We start from the raw sequence: 12392 nt of genomic DNA, 5'->3' as shown, positions 1-12392 counted from the left end.
AACATTCTGTTCGAATATAGCATACTTAGCATGTCAAATGAAAACTGATTTTGTGCTCCTCTCTCTGAAAAATGTATATTTTATTATAATTCATTTCAATGGCTGTTTGGTTGTTTGTTTTCTAGTCATCAAGATAAACATTGAGCTATCTAGAAAATCATTAGTCTTCATTTTTGCTGTCAAAAGATGGTAAAGGTGTTAAATATTGTTTTGATTATTGAGGTTCTCTGGATCATCTCATTGGGAAAAAAGAGAAAGTTCATGTATTTATGGATAGCTATTCTTGGCAATACTTAAACACATTGGCAAAAAAAACAACTTATGGTGAGTGTGTTGTGGAGACAGTAACATTAAAATCCGAGTAAATTCTTTGATATTGAAAGAACTTTTTATAAAGCATCAATGTATGATATTAGCACCAGAAAATAATTCATTATTTAAACCTGATTTTATGTCTGCTCTATATTAATAGCACGCATGACTATAATAGTTCATTACATTACTTTTTATCTAACTTCACCTTCATATATTAATTTTCAAAAACTAACTGTAGAGGGCCGGGGATTTAGCTTAGTGATTTCGCCGCCTGCTGTGCAAGCTCAAGGACATGAATTCAATCCCCGGTACCAAAAAAAGAAAAGAAAAAAAAAAACAAAAACTAACTGTAGACATGTTATGGGGAAATTTACTGCATAAATGCTTTACTTTTAAGAAAAAAAAAATTCTTTCCACTTCCCACTTCCCAGAATGAGAGACAGAGGACCTGCAAGTGAGCAAAAAATAAGAGAAGAACTGTGGAAAGAGTTTTGTTACTCATTCTAGTAAAAATATTTACTATTCCCAAATTAACTTGGCTCTTAAGCAGTGTCATGGAAAAAGTTTTGTATGATACATATGCTGAATCAGCTTCATTTAACATCTTTTGAAAATTTTTCCAGTAATGTTACCTTCCTATGGTGATATCTTTCATTAAAATTTAAAAGTTACTTATATTTGTATGAAGATGTGAAGATAATTGATTTGTATTCTCCTTAGAATACCTCCCTTTCCCCTTTGTTTCTCTATCCACTCTCCTCCACCTTGACCCCCATCCTCCTGCTTTCTACTCTTCCTTTTTCTTCTTGTCTTCCTTTTCCTTATGTCTCTACTTTTCTATCTTCTCCCCTTCTTCCTTTGCTCCTCTTCTTCTTTTTCACATTGTTTGTTCCTTTCCTTTTTTTCTCACCTATACACCTTTATTTTTTTCTATAAAAATGAATTACCAGTCCTGTGGCTAAATCTAACACACACACACACCCACACACACACACACACACTTAGATGAAGAATCAAATGAAGTATCACTGAATTTGCGTTAAGAACTGACTATGAAGTTTCGTGCATTTTAAGTCATTAATTAAAAATTTTAAAATGCACCTATTCCTGACAGTTTTCAAGTTTCATAACAAAGTCTTTCACATAATTGCTGGGTTGGTTGTAAAAGTATTGTTTTTGAAAAATGATCCAATGTTTTATTCCTTTTGCTTGGAGATACGTATTTGTGTATCTGTATAAAGGATCCTTTTCATAGCTACAACAATCATGAAACCAAAATTAGAATTAAAGTAATCTTATAAACACATAAGACTTGTTTTTTATAATGGTATAATGTATTCAAAAACTTTTTTCCCCCCAATACCGGGGATTAAACTCAGAACCTTGCACTTGCAGGCGTGGTGCCACTGAACTACATCCCCAGTCAAAAAATATTATTTTCAATGCCAGTGAATTATACTCAGTTTGATTTTTCTGCTAAAAGTTTTACTGCATTTATTTGTTATGAGGCATGTATTTTAACATATCTGAAATTGAAGATGTAACTTTCAACTGATGAGCAGCATATGATAGTTAAATTGGCAGTATTTTCCTTCCTTAGTAATAGTTTGATCATCTTACACTTAATAGAGTATAATACTAATAATACTTATTGTAGTGTCGTTGATAAGAACAAATCAGTTAGAACAATTAACAAATTATATAAATATAATGTATGGAATATTTTAATTTCATCTTTCTACACTGTAAACTCTGTAAATTTCATCCTTTTATAGAATTTGTAATGTATAAAATATATTACTTGGCAATAAATACATATGACTTATAAGGAAATATTTATATAGTGCATGTCACTGTTTCACAGAAAGATTTATGGATGGGGTGTATGATCAAAAGAATGGGTCCAAATTTCCAGCCAGTATGCTGCATTGTTTAATTCCTTTCTTCTTTTGTAAATCTGGTTAATCAAGAAAAAAGTAAGGAAAGACTAAATATTTGGAGAAGGGGGTTAATGTCTCCTGAATGAGGGGAGCATGGTTTTTTGGAAAAGAATTCCAAAGATAATAGCAATACTCTATTTCTTAGGATGGTTGTAGCCCCATGGATTTTCATTTTATTATTCAAATCATATGTATGTATTCAATATACTTTTGTGTAAAATATATTTCCTATCGCATGCTTATTTTACACATTTTAAGTAAATCTTTTACTGAAATATGGGAAACCATTTGAGATGTAATTATTTGTATGTTGTTACTATATTTTTTTTTATTGTTAAAAAGTGTTAGGCACCGTCCTATGACATTAGTCAAATAAGAGTAGAAAATATTTTGTACAGAATATTGCATTGTCTTGGTAGAGACAAGGAATAAGTAAACAATATATTTTCATAATTGATAAAGGTCATAAAGAAAACAGAATCAGCATAGCCCTGAAGGAATGACTGAGGTTCATGCTATATTATTGAGATTATGATGGAACAACTTAGGCTATAGGAATTGCTAAAATGAGACTGATGCATTCTGCAAAGTATATCCCAAACCTATTCACACTTATTCTGCCCTAGTAAAATGATCTTTGACTTGGAGCTCAAAGATGCATTGCTCCCTGACATCCCTGCTACCAACTGTCCGCCATGGACTGAGACCCTTTGAATCAGGAGACTTAGGGTTTCATAAGACTTTCCCCCTTTTGAATCCAATTGTCTGATTCCAGCTGTCTTTGGGTACACCGTCTCTCATTTCCACTGTCATACAGCATGTACTTTGAGTGCAAATGGAGCCCTTCTTACATGCAAACAGATTGGATAGAAAATGACAACATCTACTGAAGGAGCAAGAGCTTCATTCAGGAGATCTGATGCCTGAGATGTAATCTGCATGAGTCAATAAGTATCCACTAGGGCATTTAATCTGGACCGTACCTCTAGAATTTGTTAATACAAAAATATCTACATACTGGAGTAAGAATAAGAAAATCTTACATTTGTCCCGGCACTCTCACTTCAGTTATATGTTTTCTGAATAGATTGCTAATGAAAACTATAGATACATAATTTGTAATCAACAAGGTTCCCTTGACATCCTGCTTCCTGATGGGAGACAGCACAGTAAGTGGTGATGGGTTTTCTACAGTCTATTACTGGAAAGAGAGGGCAAGTTGAAATTGCTCAGCAATAATGTTTCCTATTTCAAAACTGTGTGGATATGGGTGTGGATGTGTGCATGTGTGTATACATGTGTGTGTATTTAATGTCTCCATATCCCTGGTTTCTGTGTATAGAAAATACAAACTGTAACTGTAAGTTTTTCTTTTGACTAGATAGATCACTATTCTTTGTTTGGCCAAGCTTAATTGAGAAAATAAAATGAAGAGAAAGCCTTTCTAAGCAGCATTTAGTTGTTTACTGTAAGTTCAAATCTTAAATCTGAAACTCCCATAACATATAAGTATTACCAGCAGGCTTAAAAATCTGTGTTGTACAACCAATAACAGTGTTGGGAGAACTTTGATTCTATTTGTCATCTTACATCGTCTTAAGAACTTCATTCGTTCCAACAAACACAGCTTCCCAGCTCAGGCTATCCTGAGCCCATTTAACTGTTTCCTAACTCCTATCCTGAAATCAGGATTTACCATGGGCAGGAGAAGCTGCCTTTGTTGTCATGGGATAGCCCTTCCCATGCTAACCTGCTTAGCATTTCATTTGTATTTTTATGAAAATTCATAGCCTCCGACTTCCCCCATCTTCTATTGTTTGTATGTAATACCTTGATGATGTTTTGTTTTTATCAGTATTACTGAGTTCATTGAGACCTCCAAAGTCCAAAACTTATGGCTTTTGGGGAAATTGGTGATGCTGTTTATTGGCTCTTCTTATTCTTCTTTTCACTTTAATTAATGGTGTCTAGATAAATATAAACCAGTAAATTAGGATGATCCAAATAAAGACTTTTTTCTATTTTCACTAATATTACAAAGCATTCAGTAAATTCATAATTTGCCTTGCTATCTACTTCAAATGCTTAATTTAATGCAGTGTGTTATCATTATGCTTTATATGTACGTGTGTTATTCTGATAACAGTTCATTAAATTATATGTATATGAATGTGTGTGTGTGTGTGTGTGTGTGTGTGTGTGTGTATATATATATATATATATATTCTTCTGATACCTGTAATTTAATGTGCGGTGTTATCAACAAAGTTTTCTCTTTAGTAGAATAGAAACCATATATGTCACCAGGGCTATAGTCATAATACTAAGACAATGCCTTATACATAGGCCGTACCACCATATAACTGCTACTATCATGTTTTTGTTTTTATTGTACTTTCTATCACTTTCACATAATAAATGAAAAAACCAAGTTTCACAGATATTTGCTTGCTTCAAAAGTTCTCCTAATATGACAGGACTCCAGTTGGAATCAGAATTCAGGCTTGCATAACCATTATTTTCACCTTACATCTAGAAGTCTCGATTATTTTGTGACCGGGCCTCCTGTGCTTTCTAGATTGCAGTGTTTGTTTTATGCATGTTATGTTTCATTTTCTTTCTCTTTCCCCATCCCACTTGTTTCTTATCCAGCATGATTTCTGTAAATGCCACGGACTTTGCTTCTCACCATGGCACTCCTAGGGATGGGAAAGGATGAGGTTAAGAAATAACCTAGGGTGGGGATTTAGCTCAGTGGTTCTGCCACTTGCCCTACAAGCACAAGGTCCCGAGTTCCATCTCTGGTACCAAAAAAAAAAAAAAAAAAAACAAGAAAAAGAAATAACCTAGGATGCTTCCCTTTAATACATGTGACATTATTTTATCTCATTTCTTAACTCCTTTGCCTGTAGAAGGACTTTGCATTTCATTGTCTCTTAAATATATTGAAGTGGGTATTCTAATTCAAGGAGCAGGTCTAGAAAACTGTTTTACAGTTCTATCAGACACATAAAATACTTTTTATGTTATTGTTTTAACACTGATCAGGAACACTGTGAAATTAAGTATCCTTACCACAAGAGCCAGCGAACTCAAGGCCAGGACCAGAGTGAAGTAAATGATTCACCGTGGTGCAGACCAGAAAGAGGCTCTTTCTTCACATCGTGCAGGCTCGGGATTAGCCTTCTTTGGTGTCTCCTTCCCTTCTCCATCGGGGGAGCTTCCTGTGCCTCACTCCAGCTCAGCCATTGAAAGAACTATCCAGGTATATTTTTTTTCCTAAATTCAAACATATGCTGGATGGTTCTTAGATTCAAAAGGAGGACACTTTGCTATTTTAACATTTTCATAATAATGGGCTGAACTGGTAGGCCTCTTGGAGTTTGCTGTGGCACGATGACAAGTTTAAAATCAGACAACGTTCTAGTAAAGGCCAGGTGTTCAAAGTATAATAAACAGCTCCCTAAAGATTAGAAAATGAATATTTAACTAGATGACTACATTTGATTTCCTTCATTCATTTTTTATTATTTCACTGAAAACCTTCTTGATGGAAATCGCATTGACAGGATTTTAATATCTTCTGGTAAATGAAACCTGTCATTCCAGTGGGGTTAGGATTTCTTTGTAGAGCCATCTGGTAAACTCTAGTGACCAGCAATTTTCTTCATAGTTACAACTTAAGGAATTCTGTGCAGATTGTTCACAAAGAGAACAAAATTTGTTCTAAGAGATTCATAATTATCATGAAACTAGTTATATTAATTAGGTCCCGTTTATAAGAGCCTGATGATATTTTAGGAGGAAAAATAGCCTCATCTGTAGACATTTTAAGTACTTAATTATTGTTATTTCTCTTTCAGAGACAAAGGGATCAATTGTGCCCATCAAAACAGAATTCCACACAGTTTTAGGTCCATTCTTGAGAAACTAGCTCAAAGAACTGATAGTTATTAAAATTTAGTAGCTAGTACAGTTACCTTGGAAGTCAGGGCTAGGACATCTGCCTGTGCATTTGCAATGTACTATGATTGTTTTTCCAGAAATTAGAGCTCCAACATCAGATTTTGCTAAATAGGTATTTTCCAATTACAATTGACAGTTTTCATCTGATTTTATGTTGGAACTCAGAGGGAAGTCCCAAGGCAGTCCCAAAACCTGATAAAATCATTGAGATCCTCAGCACTGAATATTCCTAAATACTGCCCTGCCATCTTCATGCCTATGCTGGAGAAGGCCCATGTGTAATCGTCACGTGATTGTTACCTTGTGCTACCAACATTAGAGAAAGTCCTAAGGGTTCTTTGGTTGTGTGTTGTAAGTTCTATTGAGATTCTCACAGAAAGTCAAATCGAACAAAAAGGCATATTTGAGAGCCAGTTGACAGAGTATATAGTGCCCTGTTTTGCAGCCTTCCCAATGCCTGCATTGAATTGAATTAGCTCCAAACCTAAGATGAACAATAACTTCTGGTTACCTCTCTCTAAACGACGGAATGAGTATTTCTACTCCATGGAGCCACACATAAATAGCTTGGGTGACCTTTAGGAGGAAAGCAAAACTATTCAAAGCAGAAGTTTGTTGTTGTTGTTTTTTTAACTTTTTGTCTGTTTTGTTTTTTTCAAAACATTTTTTCTTGGCTTCCATGTCATGTTTGTTAATGGTTCTAGTGATGAGCACTGCATTTCAGAATTTGCTCAAATCCTCATGGAAGCAGCAACTAAGACTGGAGAAAACCTGGCTCTGTCAGGTTAATCACAGATTTCCAAACTAGGTTTAGATCAAAAAAGAAACTCAAGGTTTCCCAGTGAATGGGGATCTTGGTTTATTCATATAAAGCTTTTCCATCACCCACTCCAGCATAATGCTTCTGAAATGCAGAAACCTGTCACTTCTGAGATAAACCCACTAATCCACCTCTGTCCTTGGCATTCTCTGTGTTTTGTGGGCCGATCTTTTCAGTGTGGATATTTCCTATCACTTATGCTCAGCTCTGCTTTTGTGTCATAAGCTGATAGCTTTACCCTATGCTTTTCCTGTCTTCCAGATTCAACAAAGACATCTGACAGCTCTGTGTGGTGTTTTTCTAGCCGCCCCCAGTCGAAGTGTGTTTGTAGGTAATCTCAGGAATGATAGCACATGTGTTAGGGACCTAAAGAGTTGTGATGGTGTTCTCCCAATCAAAGCATCCCTGAGGTCTTGATCCTAAGTGAATATGCAAATCAGTAGTAGTCTCTTTGATATATTCTTGTTCTTAGGATTCTCACCTCTCTTGTTGCTCACATGCATGAAAAAGAAAATGCATGTGTTCATCAAAAAACAAACAGCTTTTCCTTCCTCCTTCAAGTTTAGATTAGTTATCTAGGTCCCTTACTACACTCTCAAGTCACCACCAGTCATAATGTTCCTATTCATTGATCTCATCTTTAAACTAGAAACTACCAGCTGATAAAACTGGAATTTTATTTTCATACTCACTTTATAAATCAAAGGGCCTGTCCTGGAGTTTTCTTAAGGAAAGTTGTTGGAATAACTGAATTCCATAATCACAACAGAAAACAAAAAAATTATTGCAATATCCATAATAAACCTGAATGTAACATCCATCATCTATGACTGCATCAAAGTTCTGTTTTATACATGCACATTATTTGCTAGTGTGATCTTTTTCGTTGATGTTCACTCCCAGCAATCATCCTGCGGTGGCTACTCCACGAAGTGAGCACTTGGTGATGTCCCTTTTTCCTCTGTTGTATTTGTTGCACTAGAAGAAGAGAATCCACACTGGAGGGAGACCTGAGGTGTTCTAACGAGGCTTCCTGTCTCTGAGCTGGTGGCTCTGACCCTACAGCTTTTCCTGACTCCCAGCATGATTCAGCCTCAGTGTTAGCCAGTCAGCCAAGGAGATTTTGGAAGCATTCCAAGCTATCATTAATTATGTGCTTCTTTGAAACTTGACTGTCTTTGCTGTCTTTGTGGATGCCTTCTATTTAGTAAGTGATTTGTTTTGCCTTTTTTTTTTTTTCAGTATCTAACCTCATTTACAGATTTTTCCCCATGAAATAGAAACATGACATAGTACCAAGACAAATTACACATGCATTAAATTTGTTCAAAAGTTGTAAAAAGACAATGAGATAATATATATAGTAACACTTCAAAAACTATAAGGAATTCTACAATCCTGTATTTCCCCCAAAATAAGACCTATGTGGAAAATAATCAGCCTTGACAACTGGAGATCAAAAATGCCAGCCCCAATCAGCCCACCCTTGACTCGCCTTCCTTACAGAGCAACCACCCAACAAGGGAATAGTGAAGGCAGGTAAGGCAAGGCTAGGCTGGTTGGGGCTGGCATTTTTAATCTCTAGTTGTCAAGACTGACTATTTTCCAGCTAGGTCTTACTTTCAGAGAAGGAGGGTAAATGAATGTGGCAGCATACACCTATATTCCCAGCTCTCTGGTAAGCTGAGACAGGAGGATCCCAAGTTCAAGCCGACTCAGTGTATAAGGAAGCCTTGTTTCAAACTTCAGTTTAAAGGCTATGGTTCAATCCCTAGTACCACACACACACACACACACACACACACACACACACACACACACGCACACACCCAACTAAAAAGAATTTACCATTTTTTATGATCATTTACTTTTTAGGAAGTGACTGGGAACGTCTAACTTTTAAACCTGTAACATGAACCCTTTCTGTACTTTCTGTGAGTTCTTGATGGGCTTTTAAAATTATTTTCCTCTTGTATTGCTACGTGTAGGTATGCTTTCTATATAGTTAGAGCTTTTGTGTATGCACACAAGTGTGTGTGTTTTTCCATTTCTTTCTTTTCATTTTGCTTTATGTGTTCATGCTTTCAGAGAATAAACTTTAGGATAACACTGATAGTTCAACTTTAACAATGACAAGTCTATGGGATTTGGGGGGCAGGGGTAGATGAGCAGGAAAAAGAACAAGCTAAGAAAAAATTAAATAGTTCCCAAGGAGCATTTTACTTACTGAAATATAATCGCAAAGGAAATTGCTGTAATGTGAAAGACTTATGATAAGAACTCTTGATATTAGGTACATGTAAGCTATGGTCAGAGGACCTAAGAAATTGATGAGCACAGGTATTCGCTGCTATGTTTGAAGACAATTCAGGAGTGAATTCTGAAATGGAGTCCTCTGTTGAATAGATACTTTGGCAGCCTCAGTATTATTGATCTATTGAAGACAAAGAGAAAAACATTCTGATGGATATGCTAAGAAGAGTTTGCTTCCTGGGGAAGGCAGTCTCATGCTTCCTAACTTTTCATTGCAATTGTGAAGCCCACCTAGGAAGACAGAGGTTTGAATTATTAAAGAAACCAAGTTTTCCAGCCTTGAAGCAGAATTTTCAATATTCTGTAAATTTTACCACATCTTGTTTGGAAATATATTTTTTTTCTTGTTTAAAGATGGAAAGAAAGGTAATTCACTCTAGAGTGAGAAATGTTAGCCAGGGAACAAAATTCCTTTAAATGTATTAAAATAAAGCTTAGATTTTAGACAAGTCTAAAGCATGGGCATGTCTTAGAATTTGAATGGCTGGTGGGCTGCTTGATTTTATGTCAACAATGAAATAATCTGTGAACAAAATTAGTGCTGTTGTTAATATTTTAAATCTTTATCTAAATAACCTGGTATAGTATTAAGTTTTCGATTCACACACAAAGCTTTTCCAGTTAAACATCCATTTTCCTACTGTGACACGAATTTATTCTGTTTTGAACATAAAAAAACACAGAATATAGCAAGAAGGACAAAGTGCTCTATTTTCATAGAAGATACTCTAGCTGGTAACTGATGTATGAGTTTTGAAACAATGCAGACCTGTGAGGAGTCCTGTCTTTACTTTTCTACTTGCATGTCTGATCTTGGCAAGCTATGTATTATCTTCAAATTGTTGTTTCCCAACCTGTAAAATGGGCCTAAACTTAGAACCCATCTTTGCTGTAAAGATTGAATCATAAAATGTGGAAAACAGGTAGCAGTGTCTGAAATAAAATAAATACTAAAAATATACCAGGTACACATGTAAGTCCTAGTAACTCTGTAAATGATTCAGTGGAAAAGATAGAAATTTATTTGATTCCAATACAATGGGGCCTTGCTCAGTTGGTGAGATGCATCATAAGAAAAATCTTTTATCTCTGCTATGACATGTCTGTAAATACATTTTTTTTTTTTTTGGTACCGGGGATTGAACAGGGGTCTTTGCGCTTGCACAGCAGGCAGTGAAACCACTGAGCTAAATCCCCAGCCCTGTAAATACGTTTTGACCCCACTTTTCTTTGAGTTGGAAGTCACCCTGGCAGCACATAAATTATGAGAGACAGAGGTATGACAAGGTCTTTGTTCTACTTTAACTGGATTGTTCATTAGTACTTGCTAATGAGAAAAGCTTACCTTAGAAGCCAAAAAGAGTACAGCCCTGAGATAGAAATAGAAGAGATCAAAAGGCCAAGGTTAAAAATCCAGGGATCTATTTCAAATCATGCCGGTGGATCATGGAGTGTTAGGAATGAGGTGGATACATGGAGGTACACCTTTATGGAGAAGAGAAGTGAGTCCAAATTGTCATAGCTGGGATGAATTAAAACAGTGTATTCCTTGGCATTATCAGAGTACCATTAAAGTTTTTCTTCAGTGTTCAAACCAAAACTTAACTTGAAGCATAAAATTTTTTGATGTCATTAGTACAAAAATTTTTCTTTCTAAACAGAATGGTCATATAACGTGCAAATCTGTCTGATGTTGTGGGAAATAGAGGTAGAATCATGGTACAGTTTCCAATTCAACTCAAAGGATCTTGTTTGAAAATAGGTCAATAGGTTTTCTCTGGTCTACCCATGCTTACAGGCCTTGTACAAAAAAAGTTTCAGTTTGTATTTTGAATGAATCCATTCATTCATTTGTTTCATCATTCATTATTTATTTGGTTTTGTTTGGATAACACGATCATACCATAAACTTTTACTGTCAACTGTTTCGTTCACGTCTTAGCATGTTGACGTATTTATTCTACCCTTATTTCTTTTTTCTCATTGTAGCCAAAACACAGAGATGCTTTCTCTACTTAGTGGTATGGTCACTGGTATAGGATATACCTTTTTGCTGTTACATTCACTTGAAACTATCTAGTTATTCTCCACTAAACATTCGGAAAGATCCTTATCACACGTGCAGCTACTTTCTTGCCTAAAACGATTCACTGAATTTCTATTGGTCTCAGAAAAAATTCTAAATTCTACTTGACGTGGCCAGCCCTCTTGATGATTTTGCAGTCTAACTTTAGCACTGGGTCTACCTCTCCCCTGCTTGCTAACCAAGGTGTAGCGAAAATGAGCTGCATTACCTTCCTGGAACATTCTAGTGCTTCCTCAAGCTGAGAGTTCTGTATTTGACTGTTCTTTACCTATGTTTCTGAAAGTGGAATTCCTCTCACCCTTCATCTATATCTGTGCTCAGATATTATGTAATTAGAGATTTTCTTTTATATACAGAATGATGTGATTCTATCATCAATTTACTGCCTTTATAATAGTATTATCAAAACTTGTTATGCTGTTTATTGATTTAAGTACTTTATTATGGCCTCTTCTGATCCCTTTAACATGTAAACTCCATGAGCTTAAGGACTTTAGTCTTGATTATAACTACTAAAACTTGGCCATTGGTAGGTGCTCCATATATTTTTTTTTTACGAATGAATGAATAAATTTCAGCCTTGTCATGATTTGTGTTTTTGTGTGTGTGTGTGTGTGTGTGTGTGTGTGTGTGTGTGTGGTTTGAGTTATGTAAGTTTTACTGAAGCTCTAGAGTGTGAGAGAACTGAGACCCTGGGATACACAGGTATACCTGCTAGGTTAACCTATATGTTGTTGCTCTCCTTAGTGAATTCCTGAGTGCTATGTACAGACAGATTCTGAGGTTATAGTCTGCATCTTTGGGCTCAAGGCCTCTTCTTCACACATTCATCGTTTGGGTCCCCCTCCATCTTCCCAAAGTAGGGTAATTCTTCTGTTCCACTCTTCACAGCCTATGAACTTTCTCTTCACAGAACTTGGCATTATTGTCACTGTACATATGTCTGCATCGT

The 12392-nt window shown here is 35.8% G+C and overlaps 1 long non-coding RNA gene across 5 annotated transcripts in view; it reads left to right on the top strand.

Annotated features, from left to right (window-relative positions):
- Window positions 1–12392, top strand: part of LOC110344792 (uncharacterized) — a 630580-nt gene that overhangs the window by 405131 nt on the left and 213057 nt on the right. For 2 of the 5 annotated variants that reach the window (XR_015444645.1, XR_002387605.2), the window contains exon 4: window positions 5304–5520. The exons of the other annotated variants lie outside the window; for them this stretch is intronic. This is a non-coding gene — a long non-coding RNA (uncharacterized LOC110344792). The remainder of the gene's footprint in view (window positions 1–5303; window positions 5521–12392) is intronic. 5 annotated transcript variants of the gene reach the window in all.

Source organism: Heterocephalus glaber, unplaced genomic scaffold, assembly GCF_053883595.1.
Source record: "Heterocephalus glaber isolate CG9 unplaced genomic scaffold, H.glaber_assembly_v1.0 deba00001606, whole genome shotgun sequence".
Taxonomy (NCBI): Eukaryota; Metazoa; Chordata; class Mammalia; order Rodentia; family Bathyergidae; genus Heterocephalus; species Heterocephalus glaber.
The sequence above is the reverse complement of the archived record's forward strand: the minus strand, read 5'-3'. Positions and strand labels throughout refer to the sequence as shown.